At 40.5% G+C, this 15903-nt stretch overlaps 1 long non-coding RNA gene across 2 annotated transcripts in view; it reads left to right on the top strand.

The window, feature by feature from the left end:
• Positions 1-493: 493 nt before the first annotated feature.
• Positions 494-15903, top strand: part of LOC133207613 (uncharacterized) — a 33035-nt gene continuing 17625 nt past the window's right edge. The window contains exons 1-3 of one of the 2 annotated variants that reach the window (XR_009724090.1): positions 494-558; positions 11710-11832; positions 13710-13864. This is a non-coding gene — a long non-coding RNA (uncharacterized LOC133207613). The remainder of the gene's footprint in view (positions 559-11709; positions 11833-13709; positions 13865-15903) is intronic. The other variant, XR_009724091.1, reaches the window with a different exon arrangement.

The following is a 15903-nucleotide window of genomic DNA, read 5'->3' as shown; positions in this document are numbered from 1 at the left end:
GGACCCGGATACGCGGCGTGCGCAGGCGCAGGGCAGGGGCGGTCCCACGCCAGTCGCGTCCCGCCGCTGCCGGCAGTGGGCCGGGCTAGGTTCCGTTGTATGTGAGGGTCGGGCAGCTGGGGGTTCCCGCTGTTCCTTTGGCCCGGCTGGTTGCACCGCACCCGCTCTCCTGAAGCGGGAACCACACAGAAGCAGTGTACGAGAGGGAGGCCGTGCCCAGGCTGAGGGGTTTGGGGCTAAGGAAGGGGAAATCAGGTGACGGCGCAGCTCCGCCCCGCAGCTAAGGGTGGGGGGCAAAGCGGTTTCAGTCACTAAGTTCCTTTTTCCGCAGCTTTTGTCTCCTGTGCCCGCTGATACGAGCTCTCCCCCAACTCACATCAACTCCACGTTGCGGTAGTCACGGGGGAAGAAGCGGGGAGTTTTCTTTCCGCAACTGAGTTTGTTTCGTGGTAGCACCTAACCACGAGTTAGGTTCTGTTCCCTGTTTGATAGCTCGGGAGGAAGTAACTCGCCGCACTACTGCAGGGGAAACTAGCTGCTCGAGGAAAGCTGTGGCAGGTCAGTAAAGAAGGTGTAGGAAGTGAGGCACAGTACCACTAAAATTATGTTTTATAACTTGACTTTTATATCTCATCCCCTCCTAAAGGCGGCCTACAAGAAATCTGGAGAGGGGCTTTTTTAAAGGGCACATAGTGACAGGACAAAGGGGAATGGCTTTAAACTGACAAAGGATAGGTTCAGATTAGATATTTGGAAGAAATTTCTTATTATGAAGGTAGTGAGCCAGTGGAACAGTCTGCCCAGAGATGCTGTCGCTGCCCCACCCCTGGCAATGCTCAAGGCCAGGTTGGACGGGGCTTTGAGCAACCTGGTCTAGTGGAAGGTGTCCCTGCCCATGGCAGGTTGGGTGGAACCAAATGATCTTTAACATCCCTTCCAACCCAAACGATTTTGTGATTCTGTGATTCTAGGCCAAGTTATATGTCTGCTTGTACAGCTGGTGATTATTCAGGGCACAGGCAAGTGAGATGTCTGCTGAGCAATTTGCCAGGGCAAAATGAAGTGCACTGGAAGTGTATGACTTGGAATTGTTGCTCTTCGTGTACCTGCCCCCGGTCTGTGGAAACTACTCCTCGGAGCGATGGCAACACAGGAGACTGCTCCTCTGTGGGACTGTGGGTGCACCAAAGGGTGGAGAACTGCGAAGAGGGGACACAGCTCAGATGAAGGAGGCTGGGGACCAGGGCAAACTGCCTGGTTTGAGAGCCTCATCCCAGCTGCAGAAATGAATCAGGAATGAAACCCCGTGATTCACTCTACATATCAAAGGGCGAGCACAGGGGCAGGGCTTGAGGAAAGGAGAAGTAAGCGAGATCCCTAGGGCAGTTTGGAGTGATCACGAGGCTGGGGCAGGGTGCCAGGCTACTCATAGGCTCGGAAGAGGCAGGCTGCCTCCAGCAGCCACCCAGAGCTGGTGCAGAGGTGAGATCACCTGCAGTACAGCCCTGCCAGCAGCATGTCCAGTGCCTGGCTGCAGGTTGAGCAAGTGATCAGCATGGAAAATAACCTTCCCCCACAAAAACATATGCTCAGAGGAAAAAGGCATCTGAGGAAAAGGCATATATCTTTACCAGCACATTTATTCCCTTTATCCTTGGAACTTTTTGGTGTTTTCTGGGAGTTTAAGAAGTCTTGGCTAGCAATAGTCCTTAGCCTTCATTATGCAGTTCAAGTCCTGCATGTTGCTCACTGGCTGCTTTACTCCTCTAGTCAGGCATGAGCAAGCTCCTGGCAGTATTGGCAAAAGCTGGCATGTACCTTCTCCCTCTGGTAGACCTTCATATGAATCTTCGGCGCATCACTGTCCACGGTTCCTAAGGTGCCTATACAAAGCTCTCAGTGCAGCAAGATTGACCATGGTACTGTGTGGGATCCTAACTATAAAATGGTGTGTGTAAGATACCTTTAATAGATTCCTGGCAGACTTAGGACCTATATGGAATTTGTATCTTTAGAATACTAGCATTTGTCACATGATGTGAATTCTGTAGTCTCAGGCCTGGCTATTAGTTTCACTAGCTGTTGTTTTTGGTTCTGGCTCAGCTTTATATTGATCAAAGGAGCACAACGCACAGTGTAAAAAATTGTCATAGCTTTCAGATAATCCAAACAGAAAGGGGGAACACCAAGTCTTTGCCTTTTACATTGTTTTAAATACTGGCAGCTAGGCACTTTGACCTGGATCAGCACACAACTGAGGACATGCCCAGAATTAGGTTCTAGCAAAAAGAGTTTTCAAACAGCTTTGTGAGTTCACACTGAGTTCTGGCAACTCAGAGTTACTCAGTCTGACAAATTCTCTCAGTGGAAATCTGTTCAATTGAAATATTCCTAGCATAGAGATTTTGATTAAATCAGAATCATGCAGCAGTTTTTATCAAATACTTCAAAATTGTAGCAGTTTTTATCCAAAACTTCTAGCCTGTTTGGGTTTTTTCCTCTTTCTAGCTGTCATGATGGAGGAGGACATATCTCTGGCTATCTGTTTTCTTTGTGTTATTTCACTTAGGAAGTATGTGTTAAAGGTATCATTTTAGAAAGAGAAATTGAAACACTGGAAGGATTAGTCTCACCCATTAGTGGCCTCAAGCTCATCCATAAATCCTCAATCTTACCTTAAATAGAATTTATTTGCTATAAGCTAAAATAATGCAACATAAACTGAAAATAAAAAATAATATAAAATGTCATACTGACTGTGCAGGCTTGAAAAACCTGAAAAATACATGATAACAAGATGTACACATTAGAAGTGCTTAAATGTGTGATGAGGTGCTTAAAAGTGTTACTGAAATGGGCTGCTGAGCTTGGATTAATCAAGACACGGTTCCTGTGATTATGGAAAGGGTGTTTTGCAGTAAGGAGGTACAGGCTGCACAATATCCAATATTGCTGGTTCATGAACTGAATAGATTATGTCTAGATGAGGAATGCATGCTTAAACACAGACACAGACATAAATCAGTTCAGAAATGCATGGCAGAGGGATGGTACGCAATACTAGTGCTAGTAGGAGCCTATGAAATACGAATAGCAGAGAGAGAGAAGCTGAGATCATCACCTTTGGACTGAGTTATGGGACAGCTGCAAGTAATATGAGCTCCTGGTTCTCATAGATCACTAAACAGGTGCAGTTTATACTTCCGATAGTACAACAGTAAAGAAATCCAGGTGATGAATCTGGCTTGAAGTTGAATTTTATGGCTGGGTGAGTGATGAGTGAATGAGGTCCTTGAAAGAGCTGGTTAGCAATCCCTGTAGCAGCCAGCTGTGCCAGTGTGGAGCCTCACAGGTCTTGTGAACACCTGCAAGAGACATAGACCGTAGAAGGATCAGTGAAGAATTATATTTACTTCTAATTTGCACCCAATGAGTAGCAATCCACTAACACTGATTATCTGAAGAAACTTCAGAGTGCCCACATTTATATCATCCTTCAGAAATAAAAGCTGCTAGTTCTGTGAACACCAAAGGTAATGAAACCTGATTTAATATGGATTTGCCTCTTGGTTGGCTGACTATTTACCTGAATTATAATAGTATTTTCTGTTACAGCTGCATATACCTAGCATCTTCTTCTCTGGGGCATTTTGGCAGCAACATGCGGGCTGCCACTTTCAGAAATGGAAATCTGTTGAAATTTGCTGACTGGCTAGGAAGTTGTATTTTGGCTAAAAATGTTTGAACCCTAGTGTCTGCTTTGCCTGGTAATCTCTTTATGAAATCTGTATAAATATTATTCTCTCTCAAACTCTGCTGAAGCTGGTTAACACCTTCAAAGTTATCGGAACTTTGGACACAGACAGAGAGACAGGGTGATTGCATAAACCTTGTTTTCATACTGCCTACCAGGCTAAAAAAATGGATGGTATGCTGTCTGAATGCTGAGCTAGGTACAGAACCCGTTTTTATCTTCAGGCTATCTCCCAGTCCAGAAAAACAGTCACCCTCCACCAACAACAAAATCTCCAACAAAACCAAATAAAAGGAATATAAAAACTATCATCCCCATCTAATCCAGGCTATAAAGTAGCAGTATGGGGAATTGTGTCCACTTATCTATTGCTGGTGGGAGAAATGATACTTAAGAAATCCTGTAATTATCTTAGGTTCATCATTACATTGCTGGGGAGTTTATATATAAAGAAAAGCAGGTTTTACAGAACTATTAGGAGTTGTTTGTGTGGATTACGTTCCTTCTTCTCCAACATAATTAGCCCAGGGAATAGTTGCGCTGCCATGTTGTAAAGATCATGATTTTTCTGAATTTCTCTCTATCAATAGTTTGAGAGGACACCCAGAAGCAAACGTTGATTCCCTAAAACATGATTTTCTTCTTGAGAAACTTCAGAAAAAAGGTACAAGTTAACCTGATAAAAATAAGAAAATCCTAATTTTTAGCAATTTTGTCCTTGATCCAATAAAATGACAATACTCCTGGTTTTTCCTAGTCATAGGATGCACTAGACTGAGCTATACAGTGGTGCTTTGTGCCCGGTCTCATAACTGAAGGGTAGTTAAAGTCACAATCAGGCAAAACTACCCAAACAAAAACAAACCAGCAGAGACCTGTAGAAAAATAGGAATTCTGCAAGGAATTTCCAGTTTAGGTGTACATAATCAGAGGCAACCTTATTTCAGGTGCAGGACAGAAAGATCCAGCTTAATATTTGGCCGGGAACATACTGGTCACTTTTAGTGTTTTAGCCTTTGTCATAGCCTTTGAGGAGTGGCACTAAATGTAAAGATCTAAAAATGTACATTGAAAAAAAACCCAACAAAAACCAACCCCACAAAAACCCGTACTGTATGAATTCGGTCTGTTTGGATTTTTAAAAAAGTTCATTTTCAAAACATCCTTTTTCCTCTGTATTCTCCATATTTCATAATTGCAGATTTTAATGGTATTCTGTAGTAAATATTTTGAGACACTTTTAGTACTTGAATAGAGTTTGTCACAGATACATTCATTTCTATGTATTTTCTGATGGTAGGGCCTGTTTATTTTGCATAAATAAAACATAAACAGCCTTTTATAACTGAATTTTTCTCATACGTTGCTCAGCTACTGATAGCGGTCATTCTTGCAACACTCCATGGTTTTCTGCAATGTATACTTTATAGTTTCTCTTTGTTCATTACATGTGTACAAACCTTAAATTCCACATTAGTTGTCAAATGAATGAGATGATGATCTTGTATGAGAACATAATTTCTGCCCATTTCTCAACAGTTCTGATGCCATATAAGAACTGCGGCTCACTCACTGCAGTATATGCTTCCAGTACTTTCTGGGAAAAATAGCCCCTATTTCTCCTGTTCTTATATTCTCACCTTTCTTTTGAAAAAAAAAAACCAAAACCCCAAACAAAACCTACACCCCCCCACCCACCCACCCACCCCCAGCTGAATATTGATGAGGGAAAACGAAAACTGACAACAATCCACAAAGAAAAATACATCTTCTGGTTGACTAGGGAAATGACCTAGTGTTTATACTTTAATGCTTTTGAATAGCTCCTTTTAGAACAAGGTTTTTACAAATCACGTGAAGAATCATTTGTCTTTACCTCAGAGGAGTGGCACTGGGTGGCATCTGTGGCTGCCCTCAGCCATGCATGAGGACATAGAATAATACCTATTGTATAGCCCCATTGATCTTAGACTCATCTCATTTACATATGATCTGTGCTGCAGTTTCTGATGGAGGAAAATACAAGCAAGGAGATTCTAGCTTTTTTTTTTTTTCTAATGTGTGACTAGCTTTAATCAAATGGGTTATATGCAGAGTTAAACCTACTATTGAGAGGCTTTTTAACTTGCATAGCTCCCCAAGGGGAGACTCGAACAACCAATGGAACATTTGGCCTTTCAAATTCGTTTAACTTTAAAAAAGAATACATTTCTACACACATTTCGGAGAAATAATATGTGTAAGTTGCATAAACCCCTGAGAAGATCTAGCTTCCTGCATTTGTAAAGTTGCGTGACTGATGACTCACTATCTCATTGACTTCTCTAACACAACACAATTAGTATGTCCCAATGCAATAAATAAATGGGGTTTTCTATTGCTTTATTATTATATAAATTGATCAGCACCAAGAAAATCCACTTGTACTTTAAAAAAAGTTCTTTTTTCTAAAACATCTTGGGGGAAATCTGGTACTAAGTCCTCCATCTTTCTATTAGGACTCTCTTGGTATAAGGCTCAGGAGCCAATCTGTGCAATCTTCCACACAGTTTATTCCATCATTTACGTATAGAAATTGATTTATGGCATCAGTCTAACAGATGCATAAAGTACTTTTTTGAGCCACTGTTAAAATAGGAGGCATGGTACCTATAACAGGTAAGTAAGAGCTAACAGAAGATGCAGCATCAGGAGTAACAGTGTGAGCAGGTAACATTGAGGAAATTATTTCACATCCAGCCTAAAGCCAGCTTGTTCCTGTCTTTTTAGCTTAAATGTTTTTTTCATTGTATTTATCACCATAGTAAATACCATATTCGTCAGTAGCATAAGTCAAGACATCTTTGATAACCTACCTCCTGTAGCAAAATGATAGACAATTTGGCCAACATGTAAAATAACTTTGTGTTAGCCTGTTATGTAACCTACTTGCAAATATATACATCGTTTGGGAGTACTATTCAAAACATTAACCGTGTAATGATCTCATCTTGCTAGCCTTGTCTAAGCCTCTTCTGAAAGTTTGCCAGGTTATATGGCAGAACGTGCAATTTTTTATTTCTTGGAAAATGGATAGAGGCAGCCAGCTCACAGATTACATTTTGAGAGCTTTGGCTTCCAAGCAATTACAATTTTTACTTATTACTGACTAGACCAGAGTCAAAAGCATTGTAAGGGACATTGAAATTAGTCAGTGCCCTAGAAATGGAACACCCTGAATTCCCTCACCTTTCAACAGGCTCTTCCACATAATGGTGGTAATTATTTTTCATTCTTGAATGCTCAGCTAACTCTTTAATTTTTCATTTAATAAACGAAAGCTTGCTTCTCTCCACCATGTCCCTTTCTTACAGGTTTATATTGGAAAACCCTTTTTATTATAAAAACCAGCATCATAGTTTGTGAAGGCAAATGAAAATAAATAAATCTGATTTAAGTAACTATCCAAAGGTTATACTTGCAAGTGCATTTTCTTTCTTCAGAAAAATATTTTAATAATCATTTTTAGTTGGGATATTCTCTGTGAAAAAGTGAGTCCAGAGACAGTGTTTATCTTTCTGTTGTAATATATTCTACAGAATTCTAGTGGATACATACATAAAGAGATAGAATTAGACATTAATATTTTCTCATCATCAGAAAAATAATTTATCATTGAAAATGTTATCATATAATTGCATGGCATTTATCTTAATGAGTATAATCTGTTATGTCTGATTTTTTTGTCCACTTTAGCACTTATTTGAAATAGAATCCCATTAAAATGTTTTTCATTATTGTCATTATTGTCATGACAACTGCATCAAAATACTTAACTGCAAATACAATGAACCTACTACTGTCTGATCTCTTACTGCAAAAGTAGTTTGGCTTGGATGGACCTTTTACAAAGAGTGTGTTCCTGCAGAATAGTGTTTTTACACAATGACAGTAAATTGATTACTTTATAGAATTCCCATTTTATCTTGCGTCTGCTGATTTTACCTTCACAGAGCCTTGGTTGATCTTACCTATTGCCTCAGTAAGGCACCTGGTAATAGGGTTATATATCTGCAGTTAAAAGATCCGTGTCTCAGGTAAAGCAATGATCATACTTCCCTTTCTAGCTGTTTAGTGTATTATATGCATTCCTGTAATCTTTTAACACTTGCTTTCCCATATGTATGCATATCCTAAATAGTGCCACTGAAACTGAAAATCTAAAGTAATTTGAAGCTAGTTGTGAATGAAAAAGCATTTGTATAACATTTGTATAGTATCTGAAGAAGTGTTTAACAGAGGTAAAAATGCCCCTTTGACTAATTGTGAGATTATAAGTAATTCAGTTTATGGCTAACTTGTTTCAAGTTAAGCACAGCGTTGTAATACAGGTAGCCTGAACATTCAAAGCAAAATGTGCAACCACATTTATGCTCATGTATAAGGCAAACAGTAGAGTGGATTACATCAATTTCCTAAGTTAGACCTTGAGGAAATAATATTTAGAGATGAACATGTTTAAAACCATATAAAATTGCTGCTTAGGTTGCTTGAATAGTGGGAAAGAAGAAATGCTCGAAGAACAGATTTTTTTAATTGAGTAGTTCACAGCTTGTTCTGAAAGCGTGAACATTTCACCGATGAAATACAGTCACTGAAATCTGTGTTTCTGAGAGTGTTTATGTGCAAAGTAGAGTGTTTGGACACTTCTGTGAGCGGGTGTGAAGACCAAGAATATTTTATCTCTCAATTGGAATTAAACATATGGAAAAGACTGGGTTACATTTTCCCAGACTGCTGTTTTGATTTCTTCTCATTTAATTTCATGTTCTGTGGGAAGAATGCTGTTCTCTAGGGAGAGCACACCAGCAGCATAAGGGTGGGTGGAATGCAAGGATATCTGGTTTGCTAGGATATCTGGCTAACAGCTAGTCACCTTAAAACACAAGGAAGAGTCAAGAGAAGTCAATTAAACACTGATACTGTAAACACTAAGGAACAGGAGTAACAAATACAGGGATCCTTAGGCCCTTAATTGATGGGCCACTAAAGGAACCTCTGAATCATGGCCTTGAAGAGGTTCAACCAGAACTTTGTCACTTGTAAGAGAGAAGCAAGTTTATAAGAGATCTCATGGGAAGATGCAAACTTCTAATGGGATATTTGAGGGGACTTGAGAAGTTTTGTAAAACTTCTAAGGCTCTTTTATGGGGATTGTGGGAATGAACAAAATTTATTATGGCTTATTTAGGAAAGGGTCCAAATGCAGTGAAAAGGAAGAGATGGAAGTGGATCAGAGAAGAATGAGTGGAAGCATAGGAGAAAAAAGGGGTTGGTCATGTCTAAAACAAGCTGCTGATCAGTATGCTTCTCTGGCTAAGGCTTGGACTTGATTGCCTCACTGTAGACAAACTAGCTATTAAGGTCTATTCTTCCCAACTATTTTCCCATGTGGGTTTGCCTGACCAACAGTTTGCTTCATGAGAGACTGGGTGGCTGGGAAGAGAGGCCAGGGTGCCAGTACCTGTATGCAGAGGCCATGGGTCGAAAGGACCCATAGGTTTAGGGGACAGTGATTGGAGAGATGGGTAAGCTGACAGAGGGGCCCATTTGTCTATGTGTGTGACTGCAGCTCAGCTGAAGTTGCTGGTGAGTTTGGCAAGCAGACTGTGAGCCTGATAGTGGAAGGGTGGAGTCTGAGATAGTGGAGGAGCATAGACCTAGACCAGTTGCCAGAGATACCCATGTGCATGCATGCTAGCAAGCTTTGAGCCTGATTAGCCAGAAAGTACAAAACACAACCAGGCCATTAGGATTGTTCATGTTATGTGAATACTTCTGGTGTAAATCTGCGGGCGTGCAGGCGCTGCTGAAGGCGCTCTCCCTGGATTGCTCTGTGCTGCCAGATGAGAGCATATGCATCTCTGAGCTACCTGCCTAGCCAGACTTCTGGCTGGACTTGGGAATGGCGTCAGGAAAAAGGTCTGGGGTCTTACAGCCTACCAGATTTATCTTACCTTAACAGCCAGTACCATGGCTATATGTCTGCCTTTTAGCCTGCAGTGTATCTACACAGTGTCCATATACAAGCATAAGAGCTGGGTGTTGGGAACTGCAGGAAGCAATTGTCTGTATGAAGTCTGAGTGTCAGTAATTTATAGTGTTGCTTTTTAGTACATTCTCAAGTGGTGGTGATATGATTTTGTAAACATACCTGTGCCCTGGGATTTTAAAATTTCCTAGAGAATAACTGAAGCTAATGTGCAAGCACAGCAGAGAATTCAGAAATGGCTATCTGAAATGTAGGTGTGTTAGTAGGAGCCGTATTCATATATTATAGTAGCACATTGATTCAATAGCATATTTCAAGTCCACCTCGTGGATCTCTGGAATGATATAGCTTTTGCCATCAATATGATCGGCCTGAAAAGTTGCTTTTCTGTCTTCATTTTTATTCCCAAATGTACACTTTTGACACTTGATTTGTGATAGCTGACACCTCAAAGCTGATATATAGCTCAAGAGTTAAGCAGCAGAGGGCCAGGCAGAATGAGCTGGCTATAATCTCTCAAACATACAATACTCTCTGACATCAAATGTGAAAATCATCAGCATGTGTATAGTGTCATATAGAAAAAAATACTGAAGTGAAGTGAAAAATTACTTGAGTTTTGACACAGAGGAAGTTAGGCTTTTAAACCACCTGGTATATATTTTTCATCTCTTTCCCTTTCTTTTCAAGGATATAGAAACCAGAATTGTATTTCTATATTTCCTGTGTCCCTATTGCTGAGGAAAGGGAAGGAAAAGAGGAAAAGGAAAAACACATGAATAAAAGTGTCAAAGTCTTTCCCAGAAGGCTTCTGGATTGTTCAGTACTGCACTAGGAGAAGGGGTGAATAAGTGACAAAGATAGGCTTTTTTTCCTATATTTGCTTGGAAAATTATTGAAATGAAAACAGAATTTACCAGTTTTGTTTTTTGTTTTTTAGGGAGGAGGAGAAGTTGCTGCACCCTGAATTACTATAGCAAACATATGTCTGTTTAAAATCAATTTGTTGTAAATCAATAGTTTTCTTGATGACAATAAGTATGTTTTGCGTATCTTAAAAAAAAACAAAAACAGAAGGAAGGTGACTTCGAAGGTTTGGAAAAGCATAATGCAACTGCTATGTGTGAGCATATACAGACAACAATTTTAACAGCTCTGGTAGTGGTCAGACTGGAGTTTGTATGAGAATGAGCTGCCTTCTCATAAAACAAAAGATGTGTCAGAGGTCATAGTATAATATGTACATACAAATATATACATATTATACTATATACATATATCAATATGTAACTGATAACCATTAAAAATGTAAAGAGGAGTGTGAGGCTTAGAAGAAAATACAAATACATGATTTCAGGTATGAGTATGTGGTCTGCTAAATACTGTTTGAGAGTAGCCACACTTGCAGTTGGTAGAATGAAATCTGAGAGTATGGAAAAGGCTACTTCAACCTCATTGAATTAAGAAATTTTCCATAATGTGTGAAAGTAATTTCCAGCCACTGAAAGGATTTTTCATGGCAGAAGGTCAGAAGGCCTCTCAAAGAAGCCAAATTTCACAGAATCATACAATCACAGAATAGTTTGGGTTGGAAGGGTCATCTAGTCCAACCCCCCCACAACGAGCAGGGAAATCTTCAGCTAGAGCACGTTGCTAGACCCTTCCAGCCTGGCCTTGAATGTTTTCAGTGATGGGAACCTGATCCAATGTTTCACCACCCACACTGTAAAAAAAATTCTTCCTTATATCTAGTCTGAAACTATTCTCTTTCAGTTCAAAACCATTACCCTTTGTCCTATCATAATAGGCGCTACTACAGTTTCTCCCCATCTTTCTTATAAGCCATCTTTAAATACTGAAAGGCTGCTATAAGGTTTCCCTGGAGCCTTTTCTTCTCCAGGCTGAATAAGCCAAACTCTCTCAGCCTGTCTTCACAGGAGAGGTGCTCCAGTCCTCTGATCATCTTTGTGGCCCTCCTCTGGACTTGTTCAAGCAGATCCATGTCCTTCTTGTGCTGGGGGCCTCAGACCTGGACAGAGTACTGCAGGTGAGCTCTCACAAGAGGGGAGTAAAGAGGGAGAATCGCCTCCCTTGACCTGCTGGTCACTATCCTTTTGATGCAGACCAGCATATGGTTGGCTTTCTGGGCTGTGAGTGCACACTGAAGCCGGCTCTTGTCCAGGTTTCCATCCGCCAGTACTCCCAAGACTCTCTCCTCAGGGCTGCTCTCCATCCTTTCATCTCCAGCCCATACTGATACAAGGGGTTGTCCTGACTCAGGTGCAGGACCTTCCACTAGGCCTTTTTGAACTTCATGAGGTTCACACAGGCCCACTTTTCAAGGTTGTCCAGGTCCCTCTGGATAGCATCCTGCCACTCAGGTGTGTCAGCCACACCACACAGCATGGTGTCGTTGGCGAACTTGCTGAGGGTGCACTTGATCCCACTATGTCATTGATGAAGATATTAAATGTACTGGTCCCAGTATGTACCCCTGAGGGACACCACTTGCCACTGATCTCCATCTGGACATTAATCCTACTTCTGCTAATTCTGTTTCATGTCAGGAATCAGAGGAAAGACCATATGCCATTACTCCCCAGAACAGATCAATAAGCAGGTTTCAGCAGAAAGAGATGTAAAGGTACACTAAATAGTTTGTTTCATTGAAGAATGTTTCAACAGGGATCAAAATCAATCACAGTGTCAGGAAAAGGCTTGCTTCGGTTCAGTAGGACAGATTTTTCCATTTTGACTTAGGAAAGAGAAGCAGTATTGTTTCGCTCTCTAGAGTATAGGTCAGGAAACATTTTATGATCCCATTGGAATGGTATCAGTTGCACTGGAGCTTACTACCTAGCAGTGTGAATAATACTGTCAGTGTGAATAATACTGTTTTACAGGCATGTTTTAAAGCAACTGCTACAGTATTTTATGAAAGGTTAAGCTCTGCAGCTGGGTGCCAGCTGTCCTGTGCACACATCTGTTGTTAGGTTCAAATTTAAGTTATTTTTTTCTCTTTCTAGGTTTCCCTCTGGCTTACAAGGAAAGGCAGATGCTACTCCCGAGAAGGGTAGCTTGGAGTTCACATAGAACTGCAGTGACTGGTGTGCTGCTCAGGGGTCTTCATGGATGTGAACATGAAGTGCATTATGAAGCCTAAATCTTCTTTTGGATCTGGCTGATATTCTAGGCACTTTTTATATTCATAGTTTACCTTTGCCTTAAGGATTTGAAGAGATGCTAAGCAAGTATGGGGAGATTCAGATCGCAATCTGAAGTCTGTTTTTTAGATTTGGATATATTAATGTAAGGAGGCAAGGCTGAGTCAGCTTTTTCTGTCTTTCAGGCTTGTATATAAACTTTTAATAATGAAGAGTCAACAGACTTATATTTTTATGATATGATCCTTCCCCTTTGCATTCACTAACTCTGCCACCTGCCCTGTAGAAGTGCAGGTTAAGAAATAGCAGAATACTGCTGCCCTGGGGTTAGGTCAACTTCAGCAGATGGAGAATCCTCAAGAAGTGCTGTGTCTGAGTATACCTTTGGTGGCATCAGTTAGCACCTGTGGTCTTCTTCCAGCTTAGTGCTTTGGTGGCTTCTTGTTACTAATACCTCAGACTGAACTTAGATTGAAAATTTATCTTTCTTTCATTCTTCGTTTCTGCGAGCTTTTAAGGCTTGAGAAACAATGAGTTCTTTATCTCACTGTAAGCTGTTTAAACGTGATTTTTGTTTGCTTTTGGGTAACAAAAAGCTTCAGTAAACTGTGTTACACATGTAAAGATAACACGTTTCTTTTTAGTCTGGTTATAGCTTTGGACAACATTTTAAAGCCTACTAGCAATTGTAAATCAATACATGTCAATTAAATGTACATGTGGCTGTCAGTTCATATTTGTTCTGTATTTATTTACTTAGGTTTGGCTGCTACCAGTTATTTCACCTTTTATCAACTACAAGCAGCATGAACCTAACAATGAAGAATGATGCAAATATAATGATCCTATTGATTGCAGTAGAGATTCATTCTTTGAGAGAAATTGAATGCACCTACTGAAACAGAAGCAACTTAGGTAATGGACTTAGATGAGCTAAATATCAACTGAAACTCTTACAGAATGGATGTCATGGTATTTGTCTCTTGAGGATATCTAGATAATAGTAAATTCTCGTCAGGTGTACTGAAGCTATGCTTCAGGGAACATTAAGGTGCATCATAATGGCCTCCAAAGTTCACAACAGTTCAGAAATACCACTGAATGAAAACACAAGGGGTTTCACTTTAAAATACTGAAAATAGCTCACAGCTGTTTTTTCTCAGCCTTACTGAAGATACAGCCCCTTCGTTCTTACCCCTTGCCAGTTGTGTGGCTAGGTTTCCTGTGTGTTGATTTTAGCCTTACCTTACACTGCAAGACAGCAGTGAACATACAGAGCTGTTAAGACCAGCACTGTTTCCTCTTAGGAACAAACAATCAATACTCCCTGAACTCATTACCTGCTGGTGCATCTGCATTGCCTGTATAAATTTTTATTCCTAATAAATGACTAACTCATCACACATTAATCTACAATAATGTGATCATTTCAAGATTTTGCTTTATTTCAAACAATTCTCTAGACAGCTGCATAGTTACAGGAACGTGCCATTTTTTGTGATACTATCATGGTTAAGTTAAAATGCATGATGGGAACTTTGGCTCATACACTAGAAATGCTCTTTCCACTTATGCTTTTAAGATATGTGAAGCAGATTGTCCTTGTTTATCCAATGGCCAATGCACAATGAAATCTCATCTTCCTGATGGAAAAAAGTCCAGTCACTTAATTGCTTAAAACCTGAATCACTCAACCAACTTCAAAGCTGCCTTTTAAAAAATATTTTTAATGTAGACTTGTAAGTCTTCCAAGCTTAGCAGGTAACTGCCAGTTTTGGTGTCCCAGACAGATGTCCCTCTCATAGCACTGAATTGGTTAGGGTCCTCACCCTTTGCTTGCCCTTGTGCTAGGACAGCAGCTTTGGCTCCATGTATGTCCCATCACTTGAGACAATTGTCTTAAGCCTTTAATATTCACCCCTGGGGTTTTTTTCCCCACTTTTGCAAACCTTGGTTCTGTTCATTCGTTCAAACAAGGTAATTCCATTGTGCTTGCAATAACAGCCCTTCCAGAATAAGAATTAAAGGCAGGAGGAGGAGATCCAGAGACAATAACTAAAGTCAGCCACAGCTCCAGGATGTCGGTGCAGGACTACAGGGGTAGGGATGGGCTAAGGTGAGGCTGGCATTCCAGCTGGTAGGTTGGAGGCATCCCCACAGCCTGACTGGAAGAGCTCTCTTCATGGTTATCAGTGGCACTGTCTCTAAGTTGGTCCTCAGCCTGGGCAGCCAAACCCCTAAAGGTAAGGGATACACTCAGAGCCCTGCCACCTTGAGATGAGTTTTTTTCCTAGAGGAGAAGAACAGTAAAATTCAGCTTGTTGGTATGTAGAGGAAGATTTTGTTTGTGGGGCTTGAGGGTTATTTTTTTTCTGTGAGGGCAGATACATAGCTGGTATCTTTGGTTTCAGCTGTTGGAAAGTGCCTAGAGAAAGGATGGGACTGAAAAATGGCAGAACAGAGTGTTTTGCTGGTGTTTAAAATAGTCATTTTGACTCCTGTCATTGATAAGATAATTTTTACTTTCTCAGTCAATTTTACAAAGTGCACTTGTCATAAAGGTTGCTCTGCACTGTAGGGAATTGTCCTCAAAGTTATCCTTCACATGTGGGAAGTATGCTGTGCTATGCAGTGATTACACTCCCAGTACACTGTGCCTTTGGTTCATGAAGCACTGTAGGGAATATCAGGTTTTGTAATCTCACCATTTTTGCTCTTTCTTTGGAAGCTTTGCCTAAGCTCAGTGTGCCTGTATATTGAGATAGGCAATATTCTTAACGTTCTTTCTTCAAATACTTAATTCCTGGACAAGAGCGCTTGGAGCAAAGAGCTCTTTCCTCTTGCTTTCTACCTCTTCATTAACAAATATATTTTCTGTTGTTAATATGCGATTTCAATATAAAAAAGTAGTTTAACACAGATCAGTTTCATCACAGATCAAATTAGTTTATTGA

The sequence above is a fragment of the Neopsephotus bourkii genome, unplaced genomic scaffold, assembly GCF_033783945.1.
Source record: "Neopsephotus bourkii isolate Nb327-2 ecotype Australia unplaced genomic scaffold, CSIRO-AGI_Nbou_v1 NB_233, whole genome shotgun sequence".
NCBI lineage: Eukaryota > Metazoa > Chordata > Aves > Psittaciformes > Psittacidae > Neopsephotus > Neopsephotus bourkii.
This window is presented reverse-complemented; position numbering and strand designations above follow the sequence as displayed.